At 34.5% G+C, this 16,591-nt stretch overlaps 1 pseudogene; it reads right to left on the bottom strand.

The window, feature by feature from the left end:
- Positions 1-238: 238 nt before the first annotated feature.
- LOC120185268 overlaps positions 239-16,591 on the bottom strand; it is an 84,303-nt pseudogene continuing 67,950 nt past the window's right edge.

Below are 16,591 nucleotides of genomic sequence, written 5' to 3'. Positions count from 1 at the left end.
ATAACCATAAAATTCTAATCTCAACAAGAGTCTAATACACTTATTTTCTATACTTCATAGTTTAAATTTTATCATCATTGAACATCATCAAAAAAGTTTAAAGGTTCCTTAACTAAGGCAGCTTCCTATCTTAATATCGTGACATCACAGAAACATCACTACTACTTCCTAGTTTATATGTATGCAAATGCCGAATGAATGAATGAACAATACAACCTCAAACCTAATATGTGTGCAAATGCCGAGTTTCATTTATTGATTCATACTAAGGTAAAATAATATGACTTCAATCAGGAAAATGAGTGGAAAAGTTATTCAAAACTAGCAACAAGCTTCTGGTTTTTGAGGTGTCTCTTTAGAAGAGCGACTGCAGATGTGTAACCACATTGTTGTCCAATTGGAAGGCCCTTGTGAGAACATCCGGATTGATTGGTAGGTTTGAGCCAGACAGCGTTAGCAATGGTGATAACCCCTGCATTTTGGCTGCTCATACCGGCAAAGGCAACGGCCAGAGTGTTTCCTATATTGAACTGGAAGTGGATCAAACCAATCGGGAAAACGAAAACATCTCCGAAATATAGGATTTTAGGGATTAGACAATTCTTGGGATTGAATGTAACAAAGCCAACATAATGTGTGCCTTGTACCACAACCAGGATCTCAGTTCCTTGAGGAGGGTTTTGGCCACCATAAGGTGCGTAGTCAATTCAAACAAGAGATATGCCGAGAGTGTTAAGTCCTGGAATTTGATCAACATTGACAGTTGTTACATTCGATCCAACCAGATTCGATGTATTTCCAGGTATGTTGAGGCCGGAGAAGAAGTCATCCACTACAGCGAGCTTTGGTTCCTTGTAGAACTTCCCATTAACAAACACAACACGAAAGACAAGTTAGCTAATAATATATCATCCAATACAATATTATTAAGAATAGCATCTGCATCATGAGCCTACCGCCATTATTGGGGTCATCGATAGCCACACAAAAGTCCTAAAGAGGACTGGGGTCAAACGCCGAGACCAAGAAGGAAGCAAAGGCCAAGAGGGCATATGCAACCAAGAGAAAGTTGATTCCTTCCATTATAACATGGCTGGTTATTTGACATTGCTTTTTTTCGGTAACAAAGAAAACTAACCTAATATAATCACTAATGCATCCTTCAATGTCCAACTGTTCCTTCAATTCAACAGGCGGTGTAGTGAACCTGCATAGATGTCCAATTCCTGTTAGGTTCATCTTGGCCAGTCTATCCGTCGTTTGATTTCCTTCCCGAAACAAGTGGGTGGTCTTGACCTCACAATCCTTCTGCAGCATCATAGAAATATGATGTCCCAGCATGAGTTCTAGTTGCGATTGTTCTTTCCTTTGCATGTTCTTCCATACTTCCTTATTGTCCACCTCAACTATTATCTTCCTTGTACCTAGTTCTCAGGCTTCTTTTAATCCTTCCAATACTACCCGCATCTTAGCCTCTAGTATCGAGTAGGAACCAATCAACTTGTAGAATCTCGATCTGCATTGGCCCGTATTATCTCTTATAACACCTCCACAATAACGATAGATTTGTCGAGTTGTCCTTTGCACCATATGTGTTTAATTCCACCCTTCCTGATAAGTGCTTAATTTAGTTAATATTTTACTTTTAAATTACTCCTTAATCATTGGTTTTTGTGGCTTAATTGTTCGTTTTGATTCATTTTCTGTGCAGGACGTCAGATTCTAAAAAATTCACAAAAAGGACATAATTTTGTATTTTTTTTAATTTTCGGAATCGAAGCTGGATTAGTGGCATGATTTCAGACATGAAACATCCGACGAGACAATGACGTCAGAACCTTCTAGTAGATCCAATCAGCGTTTCTAGAAGCACGAATGGATTGACAACATGTTTATGGAATTCATATTTGAATTAAACTCAAGTTTATGATAATATTTTAAACATTATATTTTATCTTTGTATTTTAGTTTAAATAGGGTTAAGTATTTTAATTAAGTTTTAGGATATTATTTTTATATTTTATCTTTGTTTTAGGTATTTTAGTTTAAATAGGTTTTAGTATTTTAATTAAGTTTTAGGATATTATTTTTATATTTTATCTTTGTTTTAGTTATTTTAGTTTAAATAGTTTTAAGTGTTTTAATTAGGATTTAAGATGTTTTAGCTTATTTTTAAGAATTTGAAGGCTATAAATACCCTCTAAGGGTGACCCTAGAAACATATCTCTCTCATATGAGAATAAAATCTTCTTTTCATCTCTAGCTTTCTCTCTATTTTTCGCATACCCCTTTATTTTTCTTTAAATTTGGTTTTCAACAATTGCTAAGTAAGACTTTAGTCATGCTTAACTAATTTTCTTTCAAGTCGAAGACTGAAGCGAATGCTCAATTCCAAACGTGAGTATTGTAAGGTACTTAAATTGCTTCGTACTTTCACTCTGTTTTCTGAGCTTACTTTTCAAATTAAAACAATTTCGACATTGGTCCTGATATTGTTATGGTTAATGTTTGAAGAATGATTTGCTTATTGAAGCATATTTGACTTCCCCATAAGACACTTAGCAAAATTGTTTGCTAAGAGGAAACTAAGATCGGAATCAATTATTGTTGAAACGACATATTCCGAGTTGACAACAAAAAATTGTCCTTGTAAGCCGACGTGAATCTTGAATTAAAAATCTGTTTCGATGATTCGAAGAATTTGAGGCAAACCTGAAGTCTGAGCCTGCTTTCACAATAAGTTTTCTTTATCCCAATTTAGTTATTTTATTTATTTTTTATTTAATTTTTATTTCATTATACTTCTTTAAACAATTCAAAACCCCTTTTTTTTTATTTATTAATATTTTTATTTTTTATTTTTCTTTTAAAATTATAATTATTATTTTATTATATCTTTTCAACTCATCTGAAACTTTATTTTCTTTTAAAATCAAGAAACAATAATACTAATTCAGAAACACCACAGTCCATGTGGATCGATCATGCTTCTCTATACTACCTTTTCCTTTCTTTTTTATTTATGTTTGTTGAGAAAAAATCTGCCCATTTATCTTCTTTGATAAGAATAATCCATGATGAGTTTGCCACTGGACATTTTCGTAGTATATGATCCACGTTCTCCCATCCATTGCCACAGCTTGCATCGGTTGCTATATGTATGCACACTCTTTCTCCATTCGTTAGTATTGCTTCTCTTAACACCAACCACAAGAACATCTTGATCCTTTTGTCCCTTTGTGATTTGCAATCATTTTCATATCTTTTCCTCTCCGTCATCTTCTTGCTTTGTAAGGGATTCATAAGCGGACTTAACTAAAAATCTTCTATATATGTTCCATTTCCATCCTAGTGAATCATCTTGGAACGAGGCTAGCGGAGGTTTGATCTCTGCAATCTTTACAAGAATTCATTGTGAAAGATAAGGCTCAATTTCATCCCACTTCCATTCACCTTCTTCATTCACCATGGAAGCAGCTGAGTTTGAATTTATACTCAGAAATTCGTCGCCCGTGATATGGTTGTTTAAAGGACCAATTTCTTGCAACCACAGATCCCTCCAGAACTTTCTTGACTGGCCATTACCTATATTCCAAACTACTCTAGAGCATTCATCCTCCCAAATTTTGGTCAGCCATCTCCATATATTTAAGCAATTTGCTCTTTTGATGCTTACCGGTAAATTATCCTTCCATTTGTATTTTGATCGCAACAATTGAACCCACAATTTGTTCTTCTTCCTGAGTAACTGGAATACGACTTTTATGTGAAAACCTCATTTTGTGGTATTATATTTCTCAATCCTATGACTCTTTTCATTATTGGTTTACATAATGCATTCCAGTTCACAAGGTTGATTATTTTTCTTAACTTCTGAATTACCCCACACAAACCTCCTTATAATTTGTTCTATTTCCAAGCATATACCTTCAGCTAAGGAAGTGGATTGCATAGTGTAAGAAGGTATTGCTGCCAGCACCGCCTTGGCCAAGGTGATTCGTCCTGCTAGAGAAAATTGTTTGGCTTTCCAACCAGCCTGCTTTTTATGCACGTTTTGCACTAGGTATTGGTAAGTGGTTCTTGTCACCTTTTCATTAATTAGAGGCACTCCTAGGTATTTACCTAGATCTTTTACCTCCTTAAAACCAAAAATCCTCGCTTATTGACTTTCGCCCACCCTCTGTTACATTCATTGAAAAAAAGATGTTTTTTTCAATGCTAATTTTATATCCGGAGGCTAAACAAAAGTGCTTAATAACCTTTTTTCTAACCTCTAGTTGGTTGTTGATGCTTCGGCAAAAAGGATCATATCGTCGGTGAAGAATATATGTGAGATCTCTGGACCATCCTTATTTGTTTTAAAAGGTTTCCAAAGCTTTTATTTTGTACTTCCCCGTTTATTGCTTGAGATAACCTCTCCATGCACATCACAAATAGGTATGGTGATAGAGGGTCGACTTGTCTGATGCCTCTCATAGCTTTGAAAGACTGTTGTGGATCCATTCCATAATACTTGTGTAGATACTGAGGACATGCATTGCATGATCAATCTTCTTAATTTGTGCGGTAATCCAATGTCCTGAAGTGTGTCCTCAATGAATGACCATTCTAATCGATCATTAGCTTTTTCAAGGTCGATTTTTATGGCCATCCAACCTTGTTTTCCTATGTTCTTTCGCATTGAATGAACCACTTCTTGTGTAATGATAATGTTTTCCGTTATAGAGCGGCTTGGTACAAAGCTAGCCTGTGTGTAGGAAATCTAGTCTAGAAGGAATGGTTTGATCCGATTAACCAAGATTTTCATAATTACTTTGTAAATATTCCACATAAGTTATTGTTCGAAATTGCCTCATGTACTTCAGGGATTTGAATTTTGGAAGTAGGACAAGAAGTGTGCGGTTTAGACTGTCATCTAGAGTTTCATCCTCAAAGAATTTTCTGACTAGTTGGCAAACCGATTCACCTACTATCCTCCTGTTCCGTTGAAAAATATTGCATGCATGTCGTCCACCCACAGTGCTTACCATGGATTCATCTCTAGCACCACTCTCCTGATAGTGACTTTCAATAGTAGTGCTTCATTGATTTTGGCTCAATAATTGGGAAATTTCCTCGCACCTCATACCCATGTCCGTTTACACCCGAACTAGTGAAAAGATTTTGGTAATATTCATCCGCATTGCTTTCAATTTCTCCTGATCAGTGTACCATGTTCCTTCTGTTGTTTTAAGTGCCACAATCGTATTTTTTTGTCTCCTATTCATAGTGGATGCATGGAAAATTTTGGTATTCTTATCTCCATGGAGGATCCATTTTTGTCTTGCCTTTTGGAACCAAAGTTTTTCCTCTCATTCCAGTATAATGTCGAGTTCTATTTTCAATTGTTTTTCAAGTTCAATTAGAAAGCCTGAATGTGCTTTGTCCAATGCTTTATCTATGGCTTTTAACATTGCGAGAAGCTCCTTTTTCTTCCTTCCGATGTGACCAACGGTTTCTTGGTTCCAAATTGATATTTTAGCTTTGAATTCTTCCACATTTGTTATTGCGTCCTTATCGTTGTCCCAATTATTTTCCAAGAACTTCTTGAAAAGAGGATGATCGTTCCATGTGGATATGAAGAAAAATGGGTGGTTTGTTTATTTATTAGTTCAATTTTTGTTTGGAGGATTATAGGACGATGGTTTGACCCCATCCTATCAAGGTGTGTAACCAAAGAATTTGGATATTGTTTGTGCCATCCCTTTTTGGTTAAGCATCTATCCAACCTTTGATACAAGTCGCCACTTCTCCAAGTGAATTTAGGACCTACGAAACGAGTGTCATGTAGTCCTAAGTCAAAGACGAAATCCGCGAAGGCTTTGCTTGTACCATTTCCACGTGGAGATCTTCCCCTCCTTTTGTCCCAGCTTAAAATTGCATTGAAGTCTCCTCCTAGAACCCATGTTTCGTTACTACCAGGATCAAGTTGTTTTAGTTTGTCCCAGAGTAGCTCTCTTAATTCTACTTGTGGGCTTGCATAGACTGCAGAAAATACCAACCATATACTGCTTTCTTTTGTTTTGCATCTTGCATGTACAAATTGGTTGGCTACTTCTTGTATTTCTATATCTATATTCTCCCCCCAAAATATCAAGATATTGCCACTGAAACATTGTGCTTTAACTTGAAAGGAATTTGCGAATCCCAATTTCTTGATAACGTCTTTTGCTGCTTTTTTACTGGTTCTGGTTTCCGTTAGTGCCACCACTTGAGGTTTGTTTCTTCGGATAATGTCCTTAAATATTCTTTTAAATGAAGGGCTAGACGCCCCTTGGGAATTCCAAAATAGTAACTTAATCATTGAAAAAATTATTTATGGATGCATTAACTGCTTTTCTACATCACAAACGTGTTCTATCTTGAACCTCGACTTCCATCATTTCACTTTCTTGATTTTCATGATCAAAATCCTCAACACTTATGCCTTCCTTGAATTTTTCCAATCGCTCGTTTCTGGACTTGTAGTGTCGTGGCCTGGAGGTGTGAGGGAATTCAACCGATTAGCTACTGAATCCACCCAGTATGTGATTTTGGGTTTATTCGAAGGCCGTAAGGCATAAAGCTTCCTAATTCTTAACACTCGTTTTGAGCCTTCATTATTTGATCGAATGGGACCTCCTGCTCCTAAGTTATTCCTTTTTTTTTCCTTCTCCTTTAGCACTGCCGCCCTTTTCCAATATTGTTATTGCAACATGTTTGCTCTCTGCCCTAGCTATTTCTTGTATTACCACCTCGGGTATTTGTCGCTCTAGTTTGGCACCACCTTGATGTTTTTTAACATTGACTCTTCTAGTTATTTCATGTGTTCCTTTACGGATGTTTCCATGTTTTGTTCAGGTCTAGCTTGGCTCTTACCGGCATGAGTATGGTTCTCTATATCTATTACTTCAATATTTTTCTTTTAAGTTATGCCTTCTGGGTTCTGCTTTTTCGTAAGGATCTTTGGAGTTTGTTTAGGTTTGTTTTCCTTTACAAAGATCCTTACTTTGTCTCTATTTTCCTTTACTTGCAGCAGCAGGTAAAGGGTTTTCAACAAGAGAAGTTTTTAAATGATTTGGTTCATATTGCATTATTTTACTCACCATAGGCAGCTGTATGCTTAAATAACTTAAAATGTTCTTTGAAGTTTTCATAATTTTTCAACCATGTTGCTTATGTAACCCCTCAGACCGATGCAGATCCAATCTGGAGTGTCACATTAGGGCCACTGGAGCGACCCACTGTAAAAATAGCGAAAAATTTAAAACTTTTCTTAAAACATGTAAAATCATAAAATGATTTATTATTACTCAGAAATAAAACAGTTTTTCATACTCAGAAAACAATCTACATACCCCCTAATCACATGTACCATCCTTTGAAAGCAACGCCGAAAGAATTCCCTTATTGATATCGATATATGCACTGGTACAATTCTTTTAACCTGCAATGGTGAGTAATAGAGTGAGCTTCGAAAAGCTCAGTAATACAGAACTACCAGATGATACTACATGACATGCAGATAAATGGAAAGCCATATAATTTCCTTATTGAATTAGACGTATACCAGTTGCGGAATAATCTGGGGTTCCATCGGTAGTTCATCAAGTTGAAGCCATGAAGATCACAGTTCATAGGAAGCGTTCAAAGTATGACATTTTCAGGAGATTGAATAGGACGTCTAGTGTGTTCCAATCAAAACTAGTGAAAAGATATAAATCTTTTAAAACCATAGTAGGTACAATAAACGAGTAATAGTTCAGTAAATCATCATAAAATCATAATGAAGTTTAACTTTTGAAACTCTTAGTTTAAACCCTTCTCCTGTACACTATCCGCAGTTCCCCAGAACTGTCGTATGGCTTACCTTAGGCACACAGCAAAAAGGAAGCCATCTAAGGATAGGCTTTGGGGCCTGTATCCTTAGGTCGTAGGGCTTACTCTAAGCACAACAAAGGGAGCCAACCTAATGGAGCATCTTGGGGCCCGTGAGCCTACCCAAGAGTCACATTAGGTCCGTAAGGTTTACCAGCTTGATCAGAGCTATACCTCCGTAATTCAATCCAATCCAAAATCAGTATTTCAAAATACAATTTATGCAATAAACATAATTTCCATAAATCCATAATCATCGTTATCATATATAAGTGAAAATCAATAATCATATATTAGTCATAGTCCATAAACCATCACCGATAAGTCGGTGTATCAATAAACAATAAACCATAGATTTCAATGTACCATATTTCAAAACAGATAAAACAATTATGTGGTACATAGGGAACACACTAGAGGATCCAAGTATTTTTCAGAGGCATTTTGTAATTATCAGTAAGGATAACATGAAACTCGTGCAATTTGATCGTATTCCAGGAACAAGGTCCTATTAAGGAAAATCAATTATTAACCGATCTAATCAGACATTTAAGGTTTATACTTTAGAACCCCACTATGTTTTCATTTACATTAGGAAAGCGTTCGGCATGTTTGGAACGATTTGATCTAACAAAATAAAAATAGAGATTCAAGACATTTACAATCCATGTTGATCGATCGGTTTATCGAATAATTCAAACTGAATAACTCTCAAACTAATGCATGTCGACCCGTCAATTTATTGCCTTTCCAGGTATTCACTCTTTAATACTAACAATCTTGTTCATAAATCATCTTCGTAATCATCACTGAGTAGATCTTCCAGTGGTCTTTATTTCATTTCCACTTTTCAACGATAACAGGAAATACTAACGTACTTGATTCATGGTTCATGACCCATAAGGATAATTCATCATGTAAGTTCAACATGTTTCTAGACTCGGTCATTGAGGTTACTTCGTTCATTTAACAATCACTTCTATCTGGTTACTTCAGAATTTTCCAATGTAATTCGGACGTTTTCTGAATTACTGATACATATTGTACTTCCGTTCATTTTAGTTCGGTATTCATGGTTGCTTTTTCGTAAAAATATCAAATTCTTAGTACTGAATGCGATCTAGAGTTGAGCTGAGCTAAATACTTCCAAACTTATCATCGAGCCAAACTTGAGAAGTCAAACACGCATTCAAGGGACATCTATGTCGTTCTGGTACTGATATAACACTAGCATTGGTTGCTCGGCTTAATATGTGATCCATAACTTTTAAGAGCAATACCACACTCATGATTATTTGGATTCCTTAATTAATCCAAGACATCTACTTAGTTTAGGCCATAAGGGTATTTTGGTCATTTTATAGATCTAGTGTATTTCAATCATTTCCTTCCGTCCGATCTTATTATTTAGTCCAAACTTATCATTTACTTCAGTCATTTCTAACCATTCTAACAAAATAGCACCATCTATAAAATGTTCTTCATGTATTTATTCATAACCCGGAGATTTACGAATTATCAGAAATTTTATGTATAAACGTATAACTTAACGATAGTAATTCATCAATTTAAGCATAACTTCTTGAGTACTTGTCCATTCAGGGTCAATTCGCTACTTTTCCCTCTCAAGGGTAATTTTGTAATTTCTTATCAACTTCAGGGTTAATTATTGTATTTTTACAACAAAAGGGTATTTTTCATAATTTTACCAAACTAGAGTATCCTCGCAATTTCTCACGTTTGTACCTTTAATCATTTAACCTTTGATGATATAAATTATAAGTTGCAGATCCAGGTTGATTCATTTATCACTAAACACATAACTTGTAATTTAATTACAACAATCCCTCAATTTCTTATAAAAGTTGCCTGAACCATAATCAATAACCAAATTTTTACCGTATTCGGATCGAGTGCAAAAATTAATTAACTACACAAATGATACCAACATTATCTTATTCATGCATTTATCAATATCAATATGTTCCATAAAGCATAAAGAGATAGTAAAGTATTACCTCAATTTCTGTGTCATACTAATCGACTATATAAATTTCATTAGAATGTCCTCGATTTGAAATCAATTTCCAATAATTCCTCAGATACATATCAACAAATTACATAAAAATGGAGCTTAATTCCGAAAAATAAATCGAATCAGGTGATTAATCAGTGAAAACCAACTTATCGAGTTCGAATTTGACGAAACGGACCCCAAAAAAGATTCAGACATCAAAAAAGTCAAATAGGTATACCCAATCAAAGTTAAAGGTCGTTTAACGCCCGGTCAACGACGGTCAAAGTTCTGGTCAACAGTGGTCAATGCATGTCAACGGTCAACAGTCGACCTTTTTACACAAATATCACCCTAACCGAAATTAATTACAAAATTACCACCTTCTAAAAGTATATACAAAACAAACACCTGAATTTTACACAAATATCACCCTAACAGAAATTAATTACAAAATTAACACCCCCTACGCGCAGTGGTGGCGCGTTCGGCGCGTGAACAGTGATACAGTGTCGGAAAATTCTCGAAAAATTCCTAATAATTATTTTAAGGCATTTTGAGACACTTACCAAGCTCGGTTCACAATTTTAAACGGTGGAGAGTTCGATTCCGAAACATCGAAAACTTTGACTCTCTCACCCCTGCGCACCGACGACGGAGAAACGGAAGACACCGGTGGATGCGAAACGATGTAAGGAACACGATGGTGCGGGAGGTGTCAAAAATGGATGGTCGGATCGTCGTGAATCAACGAAAACCAATTGAAATCGAGTTAAAACCGAAGATACTTCTGATTGAAATTAACGACGAACGGTCGATTTACAACGAGAGATTTGAGGACTTTTGTTCATCGGTCTATAACGAACACATGGTGGTTTCTGTTCATCGATCGGAGGTTGGACGTGAGTAGATCAGAGTTCAAAGGTGAGTTGAGGGGAAGAGGAAAACTGGAAAACAATCTGGAAACTGCGCATGGGGAAGGGGTTTATAGTTTCTCCTAAAGAAAAATGGTCAAATCATGAGTTTAGCCACTAAATTTTTGTACTTTATAAAACGGATTGTCAACTTTGAAATTTTACAATTTAATCCTCAATTTCTTCCAAAATACCAATTCAATCCAATACTTTATAATTTCTAAAATTTAGCCCCTAAATTGGGGTGTTACAGCTTATGCAGTCTAGACTAGATTTGAAAAAGTCGTACAAAATGAAAAAGTGAAGAATTAATTAACATACATCTATGTTACTTTAAACGTTCAAGTTCCTACAGTTGAATAAAGATTCACATTTTGTAATGCTAATTTCTTATAGTGATGGCATATTATAAGTATAGTCATAGTTACCATTACAAATAATACATATCCGAAATATTATAAGCATAATCAATTATTATAATTTCTTATAGTGATGGCTAATTTAAGGATAACTCGTTATTAAGATTTTTATATGAGGATAATAAAGTCTATTTAGAAGTTCATATACGTTGTGACATCTATGCTTATTGTTAGAAGATAATGGTAAATATATGATCATGGTTATAAAACCGGACCGGACCGGCCGGTTCAACCGATTGAACCGTGAATCGTGGCCTGTCTGGTACATTACCTCACAAAACCCGTCTGGCAATGAACCGGCTGAAAACCTGTAAAATCGGGGTGAACCGGCTGAAAACCGACAAAACCGGTTTGAACCGCCGGTTCACTTTTTTTCTTTTAAAAAAAATTAAACCAACCGACGTCGTTTGTTCAACGAGTCAAGTCAAATTCGAGTATTGCTGAGCTCGACTCAAACTCGAAAACTTTAAAAGTAAGCTCAACTCGCCTAAAAAACTCACGAGCTAAAAATTGTCAAGTTCAACTCGAACTCAAAATATAATATTAAAACTTGAACTCAAAAAGGCCTGAACTCAAAAAAAATTTAGAAGTTCGATTGAAGCCTAAAATTTGAGCTCAATTGAAGCGAAAGAATAGTTCGCTGTGCTCACCAAAAGGCTACATGATTTTGAATGTCAAATTACCTCTATTATTTATAGAAGTAAGTTGAGATGCTCTTTTATGTTTCTTAGCCATGTGAGATTGTTTTGTTCTCATATTTTTACTCTTTAAACTTTGGGATGCTCTTCTATGTTTTTAGCCATGTGGATTGTTTTTAAAAAAAAAATTAAACCAAATGACATCATTTGTTATGATTTTTTTAAGCTCCAATTTTATTTATTTTTATTATAGTTATATAATTATATTTATTATTTAATATGTTTTACCTTAAATATTATGTTGTAGTTGATTTGAATCATTTTGTTTCACTTGATTTTATGGTTTTTAATTTATATGTTATGACTCGTGATATTTTTATACCTTTTAATATTGTAAACTTAAAAAAAGTGTTACATATATATTAATATTGCTTTGAATATTATGTAAAATTAAAAAAATATATTTTTATATAAAATCCGGTTCAACCGCGGTTGAACCCAGTTGAACCTGTGAACCAGTACCTTCACCGGTTCAATGTCCGGTCCGGTTTTAAAAACATTGATAGTGATCACACAATAGAATATATATTAAGTGATGAGTGTTCTAAATCAATAATATTTACTTGTTGATTCTTTGATCTTATGGATTTATTGCTGCTGATTTGGTTGTATTATGCTTATTTTCGTGTATGATCTTACTTTCTAGAATCAGCAGTAAAAAGGGTGCATTTTGTATTTTTTTATTATTTGGTCACGACTCGAGATATGAGCACAACTCTGGGCATGACACGGTCTGACGTGGCAATTTCTAAAAGGTCCAGTCAGCAACAGTTTTCTAGAAGATCTAGTCAGCACCTTCTGGAAGATGGACGGACAGAGATATCTTAGGAGATTTATTTTTAATTTTAAAGTTTGAATTTGGAAACATTTAAATTATCTTTAGGATTATTTTTCTTTTAATCTCTATGTTTATCTCTAGGATTTTAGAGACTATAAATATCTCTCAGGGTAAGCCTAAACACACAATTTAGATTTCATTCTTCTTATTGCTTCTGATTTTATAAAGTTCTTCTTTTCATTATTTTCAAGTTTTCATTTTATTTTATTTTAAGTTTTATTTTTAAACAAGCTAAGTCTCAACTTTCTTAAAGACTTGGATAGGTAATCGACCTATCCTTAAAAAATCAAGTCACTTTCTTTTCAAAAAGACGACGTTGGTCAGGATGTTGATCTGATTTAAAGTTGGGAGGAAATATCGGCGAATAGCAAATCTGACTTCCTGTGAACACATTTAGCGGCGGTTTGCTAAGGGAAACTGAGATCGGGTTCGATTCTCAAAGAGACAACATAATCGAGTCGGGTTTTTCCTAAACTAAAACTACTTTTGCACTAACGGCGATTTTCATAGTAGGTTCAATTAAAAGCTGGATTTCAAAGATTGGCTTTGGGACAATCGTTACCAAAGTGAAAAGCAAGTTACATGGATAATGCATTGTAGACTGTAACCGGCGTGAATTCCGAAGTGAAAATCCAATTTTGATGATCAGAAACGAATTGAGTCTAAACAAAGCTTGAGGCTGCTTTTTACTATAATTATTTTTCTAATCTTTGTTTACTTTCTTAATTTTTGCTTTAAATTATTTTTTCCTTAAAATTATTTTTCCTTATTCAATGGTTTTAATTCAACCCCCAATTCTCTTTACTACATATTGCTTGTTTTAAGCAATTCAAATTGGAATTTGGGATTTTTCTAAGTCCTTGAGGATCGAATATTCCTTCTCTTTACTACGTATTTCTTATATTCTACTAGGAAGAAGGAATTTATTTTCACATCAAAACGATATTTGGCACTAAGATTTTATGTTAAAAACTCTATCGAAAAAGATTAAGAGCAAAAGAGTAGAATTTTCACTAAGATTTTCGGGCTGTTTGTGTCGTGTCTTGCTTAGGCATAGGGGCATTTCGTCGTTTTGTCTGTTTAATTTTCGTCTCTTTGTGTTTTGGCTTGGGTGTTGATCTTGGTTTTTCCCCCTCAAATAGGGTCATGTAATTCACTGTTAAGTGGTACTTTTAGTTCTAATAAATTAATTGCCATGCTAAAAAATACAAAAGAAATCATCATTAAAGAACATGACTTCTAACTCTAATCTTCGGTATCTTTTTAAATAGATAATTACTTAATTAAAAATAAAATTTATTTAGTAGAAATATATTGGATCTAGATTTTATACTTTTAATCAACATAAAATAAAACATGCTTCTCACTTTCAATCAAACTAGATTTTTTACTTTTCTCAAATTTCTCTTAATTTTATATCTTCGTTGATTTGAGTCAGATAGGGTCAAACTCTAACATTCTTTAGCTTGAAACAAATTATGCAAGTACAAGAATTTGAGACAAAATCTCAAATTCGATGAAACACTCAAACAACAAAAATCAATTATTTTCCTCAACGAATAAGTTCTCGATTTCTTCCATAAAATCCCTTAAAGGGTATTATTCAACAATGATTCTCAATCAGATTTAATCCTTGATCAAGTTTGGATGTACAAAGTAATTTAGTCTTCACATCAGTAAGATTATCATAAGTGCCAATTTTGCTCGCCATTGTTTCACCTGAACAAAATTATGAATAACACGATCCACATAATCAATTACAATTATATCTTTTTCGTTTTTTGTACTTTTTTTGCTTAACAAGATGATTTTATTAGATATAATTGCATAAGTCTTACTTGATTGTATGCCTCATTTAAAACCTTTGTAGTTCTAAATAGAGTAAAATAATACATACAACCAGGATAAAACAGATCAAACAACAGAACCCAAAAGCTAACTCCAAAACTACGAAAATATAATACCAAAACATATCAACAAAGCATTACCATGAAAGTCTCTCTCTTCTATGACTGCCCATCACCCAATCCCTATCGAACATAAGGCCATCTGCAAACGATTAAATTCTACTCTGCATGCTCCACAGAATTAAGAAAAGAGTTATCTCCCAACCTCCCAGCGGCAATAAAACAACATAAAACAAGCTGCTCAACACCTCCAACAACATCCTTAAAAGCCCCCGATAGCAACTTTACCATGGCAAATGCTGCCACTATTGTCAATAATTCCGACAACTCCAGCTTTGCCAAACCATAATTGCACCCTCGACTTTAAAGTCTACTACGGTTGCCTCTAAAACAATTTACAAAAGTCCATTATGCCTCCGGAGCCAGGCTTCCTCTCGAACTCTATATTCCCAATTATCAATCCTTATTACATTCATTGTAACCCCTTAGACCCGGCCTATGCGTTTCGACTAAGTCTAGTGGATCACATTCATGATTCTTAAAGACATTTTTCCGAAACTGTTATTCTATCAACGTAAAATCATATTTATAAATGACATTTATGAAAATATAATAAATTATACTATAAAAAAAACCAACTCATAATTATGAGAAAAATAACAAATTAATTAAAACATGTCTTAAAAATCCAAATTTCAATAAACCAATATAAATTAGCAAAAGGAGTACTCATTATAAAATCCAATACTTTTAAAATAAGGCCCATGTTACCATAATAGAGTCAACTTAAAAGATAAAACATTACAATACGATAAACTTCAAGAGATATGTTGATCCTCTAAGTGCTTGATCCGAGTATCTAACCAACAGTATCTGAAAGGGGAAAATATTTTCGAAAAGTGAGCTAGGCTCAGTATGTCCCAATAGTACAATAAAATCATAGTAGGTACAGTAAATGAGTAATAGTTCAAAAATTCATCATCAAACCATAATGAAGTTTAACTTTTGAAACTCGTAATTTAAAACCCTTCTCCTGTACACCATCCGCAATTCCCCAGAACTGCGTCCATAGGGTTTACCTTAAGCACACAGCAGAAAGGAAGCCAACCTAAAGATAGGCTTTGGGGCCTGTATCCTTAAGTCCGTAAGTCCGTAGGGCTTATCCTAAGCACACAGCAAAAGGGAGCCAACCTAATGAAGCATCTTGAGGCCAGTGAGCCTACCCAAGAGTCACATTAGGTCCATAAGGTTTACCAGCTTGATCAAAGCTGTACCTCCGTAATGCAATCCAACCCAAAATCAGTATTTCAATAATACTATTTATGCAGTAAGCATAATTTCCATAATTCCATAATCATTATTATCATATACCAATAAAAACCAATAATCATATATCAGTCATATTCCATAAACTATCACCAGTAAATAAATGGATTAATAAAACATTAAACCATAGCTTTCAATATACCATATTTCAAAACATATAAAACAATCAAGTAGTACACAGGGAACACACCTCGACAATAAGTTCAAATAGTAGATCTAGTGATTGCTGGCCTCGCCACGCTCTGCTACTGTTTTCGAACCTAATCCATAATAATACTATATTACTAATGGGTAACAAAATTAATTTCTGAAATCATAAATTTATGGGTCTTACGGTGAATACTGGCACTATCGGCTTAACTGATCTAGAGGAGCTGGGTCGAGCTGTCGAACGGTCAGGAGAGTCTCTTGTACCTTCAAACATTAATAATTTATCAGTCCCAATTCTTACTCAACCATTCAAAGCTTAAACTCTTTAGTACATAAGCATTTTTCAGGTTTGACTATCAATTTGGAAGCTTTTGAGTCTGAATTTTACCAAACGGAGTGCGAAATCGGAATCAGGGCGTCGAAAAATAT

Source organism: Hibiscus syriacus, unplaced genomic scaffold, assembly GCF_006381635.1.
Source record: "Hibiscus syriacus cultivar Baekdansim isolate YM2019G1 unplaced genomic scaffold, ASM638163v2 tig00113096_pilon, whole genome shotgun sequence".
NCBI lineage: Eukaryota > Viridiplantae > Streptophyta > Magnoliopsida > Malvales > Malvaceae > Hibiscus > Hibiscus syriacus.
The sequence above is the reverse complement of the archived record's forward strand: the minus strand, read 5'-3'. Positions and strand labels throughout refer to the sequence as shown.